General features: G+C 41.4%; 1 protein-coding gene and 1 long non-coding RNA gene across 7 annotated transcripts in view; one reads left to right on the top strand and one right to left on the bottom strand.

Annotated features, from left to right (window-relative positions):
- Positions 1–15,526, bottom strand: part of DLG2 (discs large MAGUK scaffold protein 2) — a 1,188,444-nt gene that overhangs the window by 609,192 nt on the left and 563,726 nt on the right. The gene's annotated exons all lie outside the window — the stretch shown is intronic.
- The window catches only part of LOC142140777 (uncharacterized), a 114,568-nt gene that overhangs the window by 45,690 nt on the left and 53,352 nt on the right, over positions 1–15,526 (top strand). Inside the window, exon 2 of the long non-coding RNA XR_012688565.1 lies at positions 11,937–12,089. This is a non-coding gene — a long non-coding RNA (uncharacterized LOC142140777). The remainder of the gene's footprint in view (positions 1–11,936; positions 12,090–15,526) is intronic.

Below are 15,526 nucleotides of genomic sequence, written 5' to 3' on the forward strand. Positions count from 1 at the left end.
CCCTGATATAAATTCACTGAACTAAGAGGACGTTGACTAGTATAGTAAGTAGATGAATTGCACAGTATAGTGGCATATAGTCTGGTTCTGGAAATGCGCAAAGCAATTTAACACACAATATGTCACATATCGACAAATGAATCAGGCCCTTAATGAATCAACCTCCCCTTTAGTGTCCACCTCCTCTTGCCGCACGGTACAGTGGGTCACTACTGGTGATGCCTGATCCGGCTACAAATCGTTTCTCAAATCAGTTTGTGGAATAAATCCCAAAATGTGAAAATTTAACGGAATTTCTCAGTAAATCCTAGGACAGGAGATTGAGATTGTTGTAAATGACGTCACATACAGGTGCGACTTGCAAATTTAAAGCGGCAACGCACAGAACCAGGTAAGTATTAGGTTGCCATTACCAGTTAGGGGTAGGGTAGGGGTAGGGGTTTTAACCCTAAGTCCTAACCCCTACCCCTAACCCTACACGTAAGCTAATACTTACCTGGTTCAGTGCGTTGCCGCTTTAAATTTGCAAGTCGCACCTGTAAGTGACGTCATTTACAACAGTCGCAATCTCCTGTCTTCGAATTTACTCTCTGTCTTTTTACTAGTAAGTAGTTATTTTTTCTTCGTTGCTCTGTTCATTATAGGAACAATTGTGGAGGAATAAAGAGCGTCCGTGTTTACAGCACCGAGCACTCGATTACCACCGCTGTGAACTGTTTATATCCCTCTTTGGAATCACCAGAAGAAATGATAATGATTGTCGATCTACGATATTGTGCAAATTATACATACAATAAAAGTATCAAAAATGTTTTCAATGTTGCTCATTATTTCCATTAGCACTTACACAATCTAATTAGAATTTATTTTAATGATCAGGCTGTTGAGAATGTTTATTGTATAGGATACTTAAAATCCAAAGCAAGGAATATGTTTTTTGTTTGCCAAGTCTCAAGTTGTACGGCTTAGCTATAACCATAGAAACATGACCACAAATAGCACAGAAGAGGTGAGTAGCCACGGAAAGCTCTATATAAACATCATTCTTATGTTGTGCAGGAAGAATCTTACATATACTTGCAAAATACTTGTTTTTCTTGGCTGCGTATATGCCTAAGACAAGGAATTCTCACTATTTGATGAGAATTTTCATCAGCAGCCTGTACAATACTAATAGGAATAAGAAATGAATTGGAGCTAATATAAGATCATACTGACTCACACAAGGGAATAGAGTGACATAAGTAACTGTGTATGAATATTAAGACATTAAGGCATTCATTCATCATGCTATGTCCAATTATTTAATAGTTTCCTAGTTCTATATGAGTCAACAGCGACATATTAAATCATCTTAACATTATGGATTAATTCTGCGAGACACACACTGACTGTAAATTAAACTTCAATGGATGAATCATAGTCATTAGTAGAGAAAGGAAGGAATTTATTTTAACCACCTGTAGGAAGTACAGGGTTCGGCAAATATAAGAATACACCATACTTACCTACCCTACCGGAATGTCTGGGAGACCCCTGAATTTCAGACTCTCGGGAAAGCATGCCACCCTCCCTGATTCTGCTTCTCTTTCTCTGTGGGGTGGGGCCACAAGGACACAATTTGCATCCCCATGCAGTGATGGGCAGAGCCTGATTATGTAAATCGCTTAATTGTGTCTGCGTCCTGCACTTGCCCCTTGAACCTCCCAGAGTGGCCCTCCAAAAACTAGGCAAGCATGCACCTGTAACCTGAACACAGAAGAGGCATCCATTCATAAAGATATTGTAGCGAAATGCACACCAGCGTTTTGCTTTATGGTTTGTTTGGCTCGTAACTTTACTTTATGGTGTCACCAGGCTGTCTTATGCTTTCTTTGCCCCTCACTGCCCCTTTGATCTCATCCCCTCTCACCACCTCGGATCCCTCCCGTCCATTGCCTGCTCCCACCTGGCCCACCTCTTAAATTTATACCTCTCTTCTGGTATTATCCCTTTGTCCTTCAAAAATGTCTCGCCTGTTCTCAAGAAACTAAATATTGATCCACCGCCCTGTCCAATTACCGCCCCATCTCTCTTTTCCCCTTCACCTCTAAATTATTTGAACGGCTAGTCTATAGCTGTCTCACTAACGACCTCTCTGACAACTCCCTCCTTGATCCTCTCCAATCCAGTTTCAAACCCCCCCCACTACACCGAAACTGCTCAAGCTAAGTTACTAACGACCTCCTATCTGCCAAATCTAAAGGCTACTACTCCCTCCTCATCCTCTTGGACCTCTCCGCAGCCTTCAATAGTCGTTCACCCTCTCCTGCTGCATACCCTTCGCTCCTTTGGCCTTTCCAACACTGTCCACTCTTGGTTTACCTCCTTTCTCTCTAATCACTCCTTCTCAGTCTCTACCTCTGGCTCCTCCTCCGCCTCTTCCCCACATCCCGTGGGAGTCCCTCAGGGCTTCATCCTTGGCTCTCTGCTCTTATCTTTGTAAACCTCTTCACTGGATGATCTTATCAGCTCCTTCAGCCTCCAGTACCACCTCTATGCTGAAGACACCCAAAACTACCTTTATTCTCCTGTTCTTTCCGATTCCATCCTCAATAAAGTGTCCCGCTGCCTCTCTATCATTTCCTACTGGGTTTCCCAACATTTCCCAAACTCATCTCCCCCCCCTCTAGAGACTCCTCCCCTCCCACCCTCTCCATCATTATTGGTTCTACCATCATCTCCTCTGAATCCCTTGCAGAATCCTGCTGCTTCCATCTCCACAATACAGCCTGGATCAGACCCTTCCTCTCATCCGAGGCCACCAAAACTCTCATCCACTCCCTGATAATCTCCCGCCTTGATTACTTCAACCTCCTTCTCACTGGCCTCCCCTTTACCCATCTTGCCTTATCTACCTCTCCTGCCATTCCTCACTTACATTCCCTTCTCTGTCAAGTCCTATATTGGCTCCCCCTCCACTTCAGTATCCTCGGTCTCACTTATGAAGCCCTCTCTAACTCCACTGCTCCATATCTCTCCAACCTCATTTCCACTCAGGCTACTTCTCGCCCACTGCAGTCTTCCAATGACCATCGCCTCACCTCACATCTGGTTACCACCTCTCATTCCTGCATTCAAGACTTTTTCTGTGCTGCCCCCTTTTTCTGGTACGATCTCCCCCTCTCTCTGTCAGGCTTTAGCTATCCCCACTCTACCTAGCCTGTCAAACTTTAAACGCTCCCTCAAAACCCATCTGTTCAGGTTCGCCTACCCTTCCTCCGCCTAAACCTACCCTGCACCAACCCTCTTCTCTATCTTTCTATACTAACTTTGCTATACCTCACCCCCTCCTACTTCCTTCCCCTCACTGTTCTCGTCCCTCACCCCATCTTGCCACTCGGTGTCTCCTGTCCGTCTCCCCTCACCTTTAGATTGTTAGCTCCCTTGAGCCGGGCCCTCTTTCCTCGTGTCCTCCTCCTGCGGTTTCCTTTTGCCTTTAGCCTTCCGCCTCTTCTCTCCATTTCGTCACTTGACTTCTGCCCCCATCTTTCCTCTTCTTCCATGCCTCCTCTTCTCTATCACTGCCCTGATCCTGTAAGTGGTGCCCACTCTACTGGGCACAGGCACAACCGCTTATTCACTCCCCACCTCCCTCCTTCCCTCATTCCCTCTGTCTGTACACTGGAATTCACTTTGACCTCTTTGCTCTGTGCACCTTTCTCTGCTAAGTTGGTGCTTGCTTATACTTATTTCACTTTGCTTATACTTATTACACTTTCCTTTTACTGCACTTTGTTTTTGTACTACCCTGTATTCCATATATTGTTACCTTGTACTGTTATCCCATGCCCTATTTACAGCAATGTGGACCCTTTCTGGCACCTCATAAATAAAAGATAATAATAATAATAATAACATTTTTGTGATATAAAAGCAGACTGTATCATTACCATTTTAACATATTTAAAACATATGTAGTATTTATAAAACAAAACCTTATAATGTTGTTGAAAATAAGAAAGGTACTGTATGTGTTGTCTCATTAAGCTAAACAAATTCCGCTGCTATGTGGAGTTGACCCTGGCAGCCAGTATTAGAAGATGAATGTCTGCAAGCCATAACAACAGAGCTACCAAGATTTTAAAAGAAGTAATATGGGCATAATATTGTCTCCTATTTCGAAAAAAACAGTAAAGGTCTAATACAGAAAATATAATTGCAAACAATTTCAAAAGCTGAAAACTCTTCAATAATGCTAAAGATGTTTGGGTAGACATCCCATTTAACCTAAATAAATTATTCTGCAATAGAAATGGAAATAAGTGTGTAGATATGGATTATCTAGCCAACATTTTCATATTAAAAATAAATATAATGTATTTATTATTATTACGCTTTTTATTATATTTGACATGTTTAATTTGCATTATTTCATCAAACTAGATTATTATCTTACAGTGCACTCAGCTATAAAATATCATTTGGCTTACAGAACCAACAAAATATGGATTTAATCTTCACTTAAGCATACCTACCATCTTTTTAAGTTGGCTGAATCGGGACAACGCGTGCATGGAAGGTGCATATAGGGCAACATCCACCTGGAGCATGTCCAGAACACCCATTCCCAACTCTATAAACATGTTTTAAATGGCGTGCACACCAGTGGCATGGTGTACGCGGCACCTGTTCACCGTTGCTCTGCTGTGCACAGCAGCAGTGAATGAGACATTATTCCCAATCTTCTGGCTTGAGCGGGACAAAGCTGTCCCAACAAAGCCCTCATATCGGGACTGTCCCACCTAAATCGGGACATTTGGGAGGTATGACTTAAGTAATTTTGGGTGCATATATGTAAATAATTCCTTGTGTGCCCCTTTTGGCCTTCTGTAAGGTACAATGTTATTGTACTGGGCAGCACGGTGGCGTAGTGGTTAGCACATCTGCCTTACAGCACTGGGGTCATGAGTTCGATTCCCGACCATGGCCTTATCTGTGAGGAGTTTGTATGTTCTCCCTGTGTTTGCGTGGGTTTCCTCCCACACTCCAAAAACATACTGGTAGGTTAATCTGTGTGTGTGTGTGTGTGTGTGTGTGTGTGTGTGTGTGTGTGTTAGGGAATTTAGACTGTAAGCCCCAATGGGGCAGGGACTGATGTGAGGGAGTTCTCTGTACAGCGCTGCGGAATTACTGGCGCTATATAAATGATGATGATGATGATGATGATTGTAAAGACATGAGAATACCTACCTATCATACTATTTTATGTACAGTCAATGCCCTATATTTTACAACAAAGTGCTAATAGCTGTATCTGTGCTATTAACCAGTTGTTTGCAGGTGATTTTGTGCCCAATGGACAAGGTACAATTTGCATGTCTCCACCCACTATGCCTTATGTTATTTTGTAGCAGAGACATGTGAATACCTTCTGTTTTTGAAAAAAAGCATTTACAGTGTTGCGCTCCGAGAAAATAGAACTCTCTGTATGTTGTAGTTGACCGGTGACAGATTTCTATACAATGAATTAGCTGCACGTGAGCAATAGCTAATAATGGACCTGTTTCAACTCAAAGTTGCCAGGGCAACGAGCATCTAGAATTGGCTCAGATTGATGTAACAGGTACGATACAAGGCTTCGCATCCAGTTTAGCTCTTTGCTGTAAAGAGAGAAAGAAAACACTCAAATAAATAGGTGAATGGACGTGTTTTATTCCTAGCTCTTGGCTCGTTTTTAAGTAGCAATAAACTTGGGAAGAAAATATAAATTGGTTTATTAGCTCTAGTTTATGTGTCTGAAATGCACATTTTTCATGTTTTAAGAAGCTTTCTCAAACCACCATACATGTTAAAATGAAGGTGAGATTGCATCTCTCTGTTGACAACGCTGCAGCTATATTAGAGTTAAAAGGATAAAGTTGAAATTACTTTGCACTCTTAAACTTGAAAAAAGTTTTTTTGCAATTTTTTTTATAAAGATCTAGAAAGCAGGAACTGAGTAAAACAAAACTAACACAGATTAACAGGCAAATATATCACCATTAGTGTGTGCTTTAAATTTGTAACCATGGAAGAAAATGCAGGAAATTTTAGTGCATGATTATAATTGATGTTAATGAACAAACTAATGGGCAAGTAGAGCTCCATTTAGACACGTTAGTGTGCAATTGCAATATGCAAAAAGCAAATTACAATCATCATTCTTTGAGGGGCACAACAGAGCAGAAGCTAAGGAAGGGCTCTGTGAAGGAGACTGACAATACATAAGTTAACAGAGAGGAGATTTTAATAATGGACAGTTTCTAAAATGATATTCATGTTTGTATTGGCTACATGTTGTCATAGCCCCTCCCACTTCAAGCTCATACAAAGACACCTAGAAGAACGCTGAACCGTAGCACCCATAGGAGTGTTGACTGTATCTGTAACAAGCCTGGGATTGAACAATAAAGTATAATGCCAATAACAGGCAGGACTTAGCGTGACAGTTAAATACTGTGCCATGGGGCATAACTACCACCCTAGAACCTAGAACTTAACAACTTTTCGCTCTATGCTTGTAGAATATCCCAGAGGGGAGGTGCAGAGTGAGGATGGAAGGGTGCCGGGTGCGGAAAATCGTGTCAATTTGGCCCCGCATTGATGCAAAATCGTTATTTTAAAACGGGGATGGTGCTAAAATGACGCATTTTAACATGAATAGCGTCATTCTGCCCACTTTGATGTGGGAGAATCGCCCATTCTCCTTGGAGTCCGGGAGACCTACCTGGTATTCTGGAGTCTCCCGGAAATTGGGCAAGTATGCCTTAGAAACCCATGTAGCTGCTATGGGGGTCGATAATGAGGGAAATCCCAGCAACACACATCCATCCACTCCCGATGCCCCCAGATCTCCTCTTCTGGCTATGCTCAGGCGCCAGCCACGCAGAGTGGAGCCCCCTTGGGGCTTCAGTTCCACTGCGATTAACCTAAAGATATTAAAACAATTATTGCAAAAGAAATGGAAATCCACACGGGCCCTACTTTTCCAGAATCGGGCAAATTTAGAAGAGCAGAGCGAGGGGCCTCCGGATCTTTAAGTAGGGAAGCATTGCTCCCCTTCCTCCTAAATTTTGCGATGTGCCCCGGTAATTGCTAGTTACTCACCTGTGTACCCTCAACACCCGGGAGAGTGCTTGGAAAATAGCACTCTCAGTATGCTAATAGCTTTTGCAATTAGCTCTTGAGTATCCCAAATAAAAACACATAGGACCTGATTAATTAAGGCACATAGCTGCCGATTTTGAGTGTATCGTACGCAAAATCACTCTGCGCACTCCCAGAACTCCGGGAGATACGTCCCTGAAAGCAGCCCTGTCCGCCCCAGCTTTGAAAACAAAGGACACTTATTTCAGCCTCCGATTTCTGGGAGTGAACGGATCGTGGATGGGTGTTTTACAGTAGCCAATTCACAGTACCGATGTGCCAAACTCAGCACGCAGCCACGATCGAATTCAGCTCGGAGCATCTCAAAGTTACTTATTTATCTGCCGTACCTCTTGCTCCAGCTACAGGGCTAGTCTAAGTCCTGATCAGTAGTGATGACAGTCTGGTATGTATGCTATAACATGTGTCTGCAATCAGGAACAACTGTATAAATGTATTTTATGCTCAGTAGACATTAACAACATTCTAATAAATGTATTTCATTAGGGGGAAAAAACAAAACACTTATCTTTTTCTTTTTTTTTTAACTGTTTTAGCATTAATGCCTAAATTATTAACAGGTGATATTAAATCAAAATATTTTTTCCCTTCTGCCTTCTTTTGTGAATTTATAATCCACATAGGTATAGGACGTATCTTGCAGTGTCATGTGTAGAAGAGCAGAGCAGACCTGCCCCCGATTTTATCAGCATACGTGTCTTGAAATCCATTCCTTGACGAATTCGGGCTCGCGCAAAGCCTAAATACATCCTTTTAAAAGCAAACGCAGGTTGGGTTCAGTATGCGTGCCTTGATAGATCAGGTCCATAAAGTACAGAAACATATCTATTGTAATTTACCATGGATTCTACAGTTGCGACTATTTAAAAAAAGTGTGGTAAGTTAGCACCACCAATCTAATAACATAAATAGCACACAATGACAAAGGTTTACACTGACCTTCCTTTTCACGAATAAACAGCAGTGGGGATGATGACGGAACTATAGTTCACGTATTTATACCACATGTACAGCGCTCTTTCAGTGCTATAGGTGGACTCTTAAGGCTAGATTTACTAAACTGCGGGTTTGGAAAAGTGGAGATGTTGCCTATAGCAACCAATCAGATTATTGCTTTCATTTATTTAGTGCATTCTACAAAATGACAGCTAGAATCTGATTGGTTGCTATAGGCAACATCTCCATTTTTTCAAACCCGCAGTTTAGTAAATATACCCCTTAGGGTTATTAGTAGTATTCATATAGTTGCCGTACTGACCTACAATACGGTAGCAATTGTGCTCCTTGCAGTGACATCTACTGTCGCCAAAGGCAGGTTAAAATATTTTGCCACTCTTGAAATTCTACCACCCTATATGACCTCCCCACACAACAAAGTCTGATCGTAGCTGCAGCTGAGTGCGCTATGCATGAAAAGGCTGTAGCTTAAGGTAACGGCCCTGGGCCAGTATTTGGTTTTTGCAGTTAGAATTTGGTGTCTAAGCTACCTCGGGCTATCAAAACAGGTCGGTGATAATGAGGTGCAAAAGAAGAACAGGTCAAGTTCTGGAAACTAAGACCTCTAAGGAGTAATCTGTGCGGACCTGAAACTGAGAACGTAAAGGAATCATGTATTGTCAATATTTTATCCATTTTCAGTTTTAGAGGTATCAAAACTTCTAAAAATTAAAAGTGGAGGCGTTACCCACAGCAACCAATCAGCTTCTAGGTATCATTTTCTAGCATGCACTAGATAAATGATAGCTAAAATCTGATTGGATGCTATGGCCAACACCTCCACTTTTCCTTCGTAGTTTTCCTTCTTAGTTTTCCCACAGTACTCTCCCAAGTGGTCACGTGATTCCTCATTGACACTTGTCAATCAAGCTTTAGCACCATTTGACATAATGACTTTGATTGTTTTACACTGTGGAAAACTGACTTTAAGCTTGTATTGCTTTTGCCACTGAGTGACTGACAGTTGTAATAAAAAACACTGCCACTTATAGGAATACAAGTTAACCCGTGCATGATACTCATGCATTCTAGTCAAATCAAGCTACTTAAGGTGTTAAAAAGGTTCTTGTCATGCATTTGGGCCATAGCCCAGGCCTCCTCAGGGGAAGAGCGTTACTTCCCGACGTAAGCGCCCTTTTTTAACGTAGTTTTGTCCACATGTCACCACCTCATCATTCTTCTCCATCACCTCATCCTTCATTTTCATCGCCACATCTATCCAGATGTCTAACCAGACACAGGGATCTCTCTCAGCGGTCCTGAGTATCACACTCCTCTCACTCTGTCACCCCCGCCAACCACCAACCACTCCCCACTGTCACTTCTCCTTCAAGAAATATATATATATTTTTTTAAAATCTTTATAAACACTTTTAACAATTAACAAATTAAATTAACAAATTAAAAACATCTTAGTATATCAAATGTCAACCCTTTCTGAATTTTTTTTTCCACACACACTAAGAATTTAGTAGGTCAGTGTATAACTCCGCCCAGCAGGTGGCGCTGCAGCTTGGTTTTATTTTTTCCACACACACACAGACAGACTAACACACGCCACTAAGCATTTATATTATAGATTGTATAAATACGACCTGTAAGCCTATGTTATAGTGCACCATTCACTACAACAAACTCTGCTCCATCTGTAATTGTTCTAATGTTATTTTTAATCTGCTATTTGAAAGGGAAGCAGTAAAAAAGTCATTTATAAAACTAGAGCCAAGCCATTAAAAGTACATCCAAATGGAGTGGGATTAATTGATGCATACAATAAATGAATACTTAACAAGATTGTATCATTATTGTTGTTATTAACAAAGCTGAGAGCAGATTATGATGTTGTACTCCTACGGTTAGTCAACCAATTACCGACCCACTTATCTGTCCCTAGCTTAAAAAAAAACCATACAGTATATGCTCGACCATAATGGTAAATTGTTTTTTGTTAGCTATATTCAGAATTTATTAAAACATTAATAACTGAACAAACAGGCCTTCTGTAAAGAACACTAGCCCTTATTAGATCGCTCCATCCATTGTCAGCTCGTGTTCTGTGAGTTGTAAAATAAATAGGACGACAGAGAAACAGTATGTTTTTTTTATACTGATATAAAATTTGACCTTTGGAACAAATTAATCTATGTAATATAATGATGTTTTATAGAGTGTAAAATTGTGTGCTAAAAAAGAGGGGGAAAAAATAGCAATTAACTTTAAACTCGTCTCTGTACTCAACTCAATAGTGAAATAAACCATCTCTCTTTTAAAGTCACTTACTGTAAATGGCTGCTGAAATTGCCGCTATCTCTATCACACATGCCATTGTTTTTCGTGTATTGAAGTAGACAGCTTGTCTAGAATGGTGGAGTCAATATTCCGACCCGGTGAATTTTTGGGGGGTATTCAATTGTTAGCGAGATCCCCGGAAAACGAGCGCTGGAAAAATATTAGCGTTAATACGGTAATTACTCGCTGAATTTCATCTCGCAGCTCCCTGAGCTGCGAGATGAAATTCAGCGAGTAAACTACCGTATTAACGGTATTTACGCGCATATTACCGTATTAACGGTAATATTTTTCGAGCGCTCGTTTTTCCGGGGATCTCGCTAACAATTGAATACCCCAGTTTGAGCGTTAACCGTCCGACATGAAAATGTCGGCAGGCTAAATGCCGACACTTACAGTGTGTAGAGAGATGGGCAATGTCGTCAGATGGGCAATGCCGGCATTAAAAGACCAATGCCGATGGCTATACCCCGCACCCGGCGGAATAGCTCTTTTAACGTCGTCATTGTGATTGGCGACATTGTGAATGTCGCCAATCACACTGAGGAATTGTCCACCTGTCTAAACACCGCAAGTGTCGGCATATACCTGGTCAACATTTTCATGTCGGCAGGTTAAGTGCCAACATTTACAGGGTCCAGATAATGTACCCTACCTGTCTAGAGCTATCATCAATACAGCTCTCTTACCATAAGGAGGTCCGTAGGCGGTACTGGACACCAAACGTGGCTAAGCTCAGGATATCCAGTGCTCCCTTCTCAGAGCTTTGGGTCCAACCAAGGGCTCGATCATACTCTTAAGTACACTATTTATTTTTGAAATGATAAGTACCCCTAACAATCCAGGTTTGAAGGGTATGCTTGAGTCTAGGTGACTTCATAAGTCCTCAGTCATTTTGATTCAACCACCTGTGCTCAAGCAGGAATACCATTAAACCGTGGATTGGTGGGGGAGCTTGAGGACAGGAGCTGGACACCATTGCTTTAAGTGCGAAATAGTGCTGGTAGCTAACTGCCAAGTTCTATTGTAGCGAATAGGGAAGAGAAGAAGGATGGGAAAGCCCAGACGGCTATGTTTTAAAACTCATTTGATACATGTCGGCTGAACTTTCCAGCTCCCGGTAGAGAGCTTATATATAGTTTAAGTACCGGTACATTATTTTTCCACTACAGGCCAGCACACTAATAAATTGATAATAATAAATTGTTAAGAGACTCAAGATACAGGTATTATATCATTTGGATTATTATTTTAAGGGATGATGAAAATTTGCTTTGCTCTAAGTATGTTTTCATCATATTTTCTTTTCTATTTCACTTTTAATCTCCTGTAGCCATAAATCAAATATATTTTGTGGTCTCAAAAATTTTCTTATGTTATAATAGAAAAATAGCAAACATCCCAGAATAATAAATTATTAAATGGGTTGGGCCACCCCCAATTATGATCACTGTATTTGACAGCGATTGGCCAAGAGACACCTGAAAAGAGTGGAGATGAGAGGTATCCATGTTTGGATGAGAGTTACGCCAAACTAGTCAAGTTCTGACTTCACCTGGTCATGTCCACTCAAGTGTCAACTCTCTAACCATGAGCTACTTTCAAGTGTATTCCAGGTAAGTCTCTGCCAAATACAATATATGCATCATGTTTAATGCTGGAAGGTAGTCCATAATGAAGTATACACTCCTTGCCAACATCAATGCCTATTCACAAGGAACGGATCTCTCAGGCTTCCGTGCCAACATAAATAATCCAATGTCTTGCCCTCTAAATTGGTATCCCAGGTCTACTAAGCTCTTACTGTAACTCATCCTGGCCTTTCCATACCAGTGACTAAGAAGCTCAATATGTTGGTTAATACAGTACTCCTACTTCTAGATAAGGAAAACCCTAAACAGACATATTGTGATGCCATCTTAATCATCTGCAAAACAGCCATCATAATCTTTCTGCTGGCAAAATGTGTGCTGAATCGACCCCTGATATGGCAGTGTCCAAAGCACTAAGTGAACTTATCAATATGGTAGTTAGCACCTATAGTCATGACCTGGAGGTAGATTCTAGATTGTCTAGTCCAAGTGGAACAGTTTGAGTTTGTTAGTGGCCAATCTAGATTGATTATCTTTGCAAACAAATTCTGGCTGATATGGCAACAGAGCTCAAGTGGATGCTGGCACTTTGTTGATGTAAATCACAGCCAAAGAAAGGGAGAGGTATTTTTCCCCACTGGTCAATTTTTGATTTAACAGTTGTACAGAGATTCATTGTGACACTTTGACAAAAGCAAATGATCTGCTAAGTGACAAAGGACAGAGAAGCTGGATTGACTAGTCTATCACCTCTATTAAGCTACTCAGCTGATTGACCCACGGAGTTAGAATGCCATTGTTGAATCCATCTCTGTTTGGCTACTGGACCCATTGAGCTCAACATTCGCTGTTGACTTCCTTGATCAAGTGCTGCACACAACTGTCAGTGTCATGGATCACATGTCCAAGCATCAGGCGATGTCATCCCCGTTACCCCATATAGGGGATGAAAAATGAGTGTTTTGTGTACTACATTACCTGCATTAACTGATCTTATTTATATTTTAATGATTGCATTAATTAATCCACATTCATCTACATCTCTCTCATCACTCCACCATGCACCTACTCAATCTATCTTCTGTATTTCTCCTGCTCACTTTAATTACACTTCACTCTATGGCATCCCATTTCTTCCTTCCCGATCATTATTTTGCCTTCACTACTTCCCACCTCTCTAGTCTGCACCCATGAGCTGTTTTATTTCCTGCACCCACCTCCTTCATTGACCTACCTAAGCACAAACAAGCCTCATACCCACAAAATATTCTCTCATATCCTCTTTATCAATCTGGTTCTTCTTGTGGCTCACCCAACCCCATGACCCATGTAATGCCCTCTCTCTGCTCAGACTCCTCTTTATAGCCCCTAACCTCCATCCAACCTTATCCACACCTCTACACTACCCTCGCGCCATGATCTATTCCTTTCAAAATGTCCTTGCTATTACAGAAACTGTGTTTACTTCCTCTGATAATACATCCTCTGCATCTGTCTCCTAAGGGGGACTCTCCCTCAGTCACACATTCATACCCTGAGACTGACAAGGTGGCACAGTTGGCATCCTGTTATCTCCATGCTGCAACATTTCAGTCATAGTCCTCAAGAACTCCCTCTCCCTCTCTCTGAAATCCACAGTCTTTGTCTATTCTCTCTCCATTTCCTCCTTTTGTGATTGTGTGTCAGTTATTTCCTATCCTTTGACCTACCTACTCTCATGAAAAAGTATTTAAATATTCCCATTGACAACTTCACTCACTGTTTCTGCCACCTCAACATTGTTTTTTCCATTGGTCTCTCTCAGTCAACTTCCTCTTACGTCCATAATCCCTTGACCTTGTCTTTTCCTCCTTCTGCTCTATCTCTTCAAGTTTCCCCAACTTGGCCTTCCGACTCTCCAACCACAGACTTCTATCCTAAAGTCTGACTTTACCCCATGCCCTACCCCCTGCACCGAAATCTGCATGCACACAGCAACATATACATGGTCTTGACTCAATCCATTTCTTACTTTTTCTAAAACTACTACTAACTACCCTGTTCTGCTGCCTCTTTCTACAATAGACTCTCTTCAGCCCTAGAAAATGTAGTTTCAGTGACCACATAGAGAGCCATTAAGTAAGCAGAGCATAAAAAAATGAGTAACTTTGCACCTGGACAAAACCATGTTGCATTGGAGGGGGAGGGAAATTTTAAATGTGGGGACAGATTTATAGTTGGTATAGGGCATGCCCTAGATCAACTGTAAATTTCAGTGTAAAAATAAAACTAAAAGTATTTGTGTACTAGATGAAAAAATAGCCAGTATTTAACTTATGTGTAAAATAATAAACTAATTTGCACCCCTTGCATTATAACATGGTTTATCCCGGAAAACATTTACTCCTTTTTTTTGCCTTACTTTCCTTAATGACTCAGGCCAAGAGTCTTCACCAAACCAAACCTCAACCAAACAGAGACACTACCTGCACAAATGCCCCCACAATTCTGAGCTCCACCAAGCAAATTTTAACCCAACACAACTTCATTCACACAAAATACATCCTTTAATCTTACAACACTGCCCCTTCACTTGCCAAGCAAACTTTCTTCACATCTCTCATTTCTATCCAGTCTTCTAACCCATAACACCGCAACACAATTCTCTGCCAACCTGCACTACCCTTTCTGTCTAACAGTTCAGGACTTTACCTCTTTTTTTCAAAGACAAAATTGAGACCATTCAACAAGATGTCTCCCAACATCCCACTCTCCTCCTGCACTTTTCAGTACATCCTTGGTTCATTGTCCACCATAACTAAGGATGCCTCTGCACACATCTCATAATTTCATCCTACAGCCTGCTCCTCAGCCCTCTTCCCTCACATTCACTTTGCTTCCTCTCCCCCACTGCATGTCTGCCTGTAGTTCACATCTTCAACCTGTCTCTCTCCACTGTCACATTCATATTCTCCTTTAAGCATGCACTCATTTCACCAATCCTAAAAAAGCATCTCTAAACCTGTCCCTCTCTCAAACTACCACCCTATTTCTCCCCTCTCCTTTCCCTTCAAACTACTTGAGCAGCTTTTGCATAACTATCCATATTTCTCCGCTCATTCCTTTCTAAACTCTCTGTAATTAGGCTCCTTTCCCCAAAATTCCTCTGAAACTGCCCCCACAAATGTGATCAATAATCTACTTAAATCCAAGTCTAAAGGGTCCCTTCTCCATAATCATACTCCTGGACTTCATTTCGCTTTCAGCACCTTCGATCATCCTCGTCTCCTGCACCACCTTCATTTCATTGGCCTTCGTGACACAGTTGTTTCCTAGTTCACTTCCTACCTATCCAATCATTCCTTCAGCATTTCTACCTCTGGCAATTACTCCCCTCCACTCCCACTATTCACTGCACTGTCTCTCACCTCCTCTTTTGGAGAACTAATACTTATTCTCCAGTACCAACTCTATGCTGATAA

Source organism: Mixophyes fleayi, chromosome 2 (genome assembly GCF_038048845.1).
Source record: "Mixophyes fleayi isolate aMixFle1 chromosome 2, aMixFle1.hap1, whole genome shotgun sequence".
In the NCBI taxonomy this organism is placed as follows: domain Eukaryota; kingdom Metazoa; phylum Chordata; class Amphibia; order Anura; family Limnodynastidae; genus Mixophyes; species Mixophyes fleayi.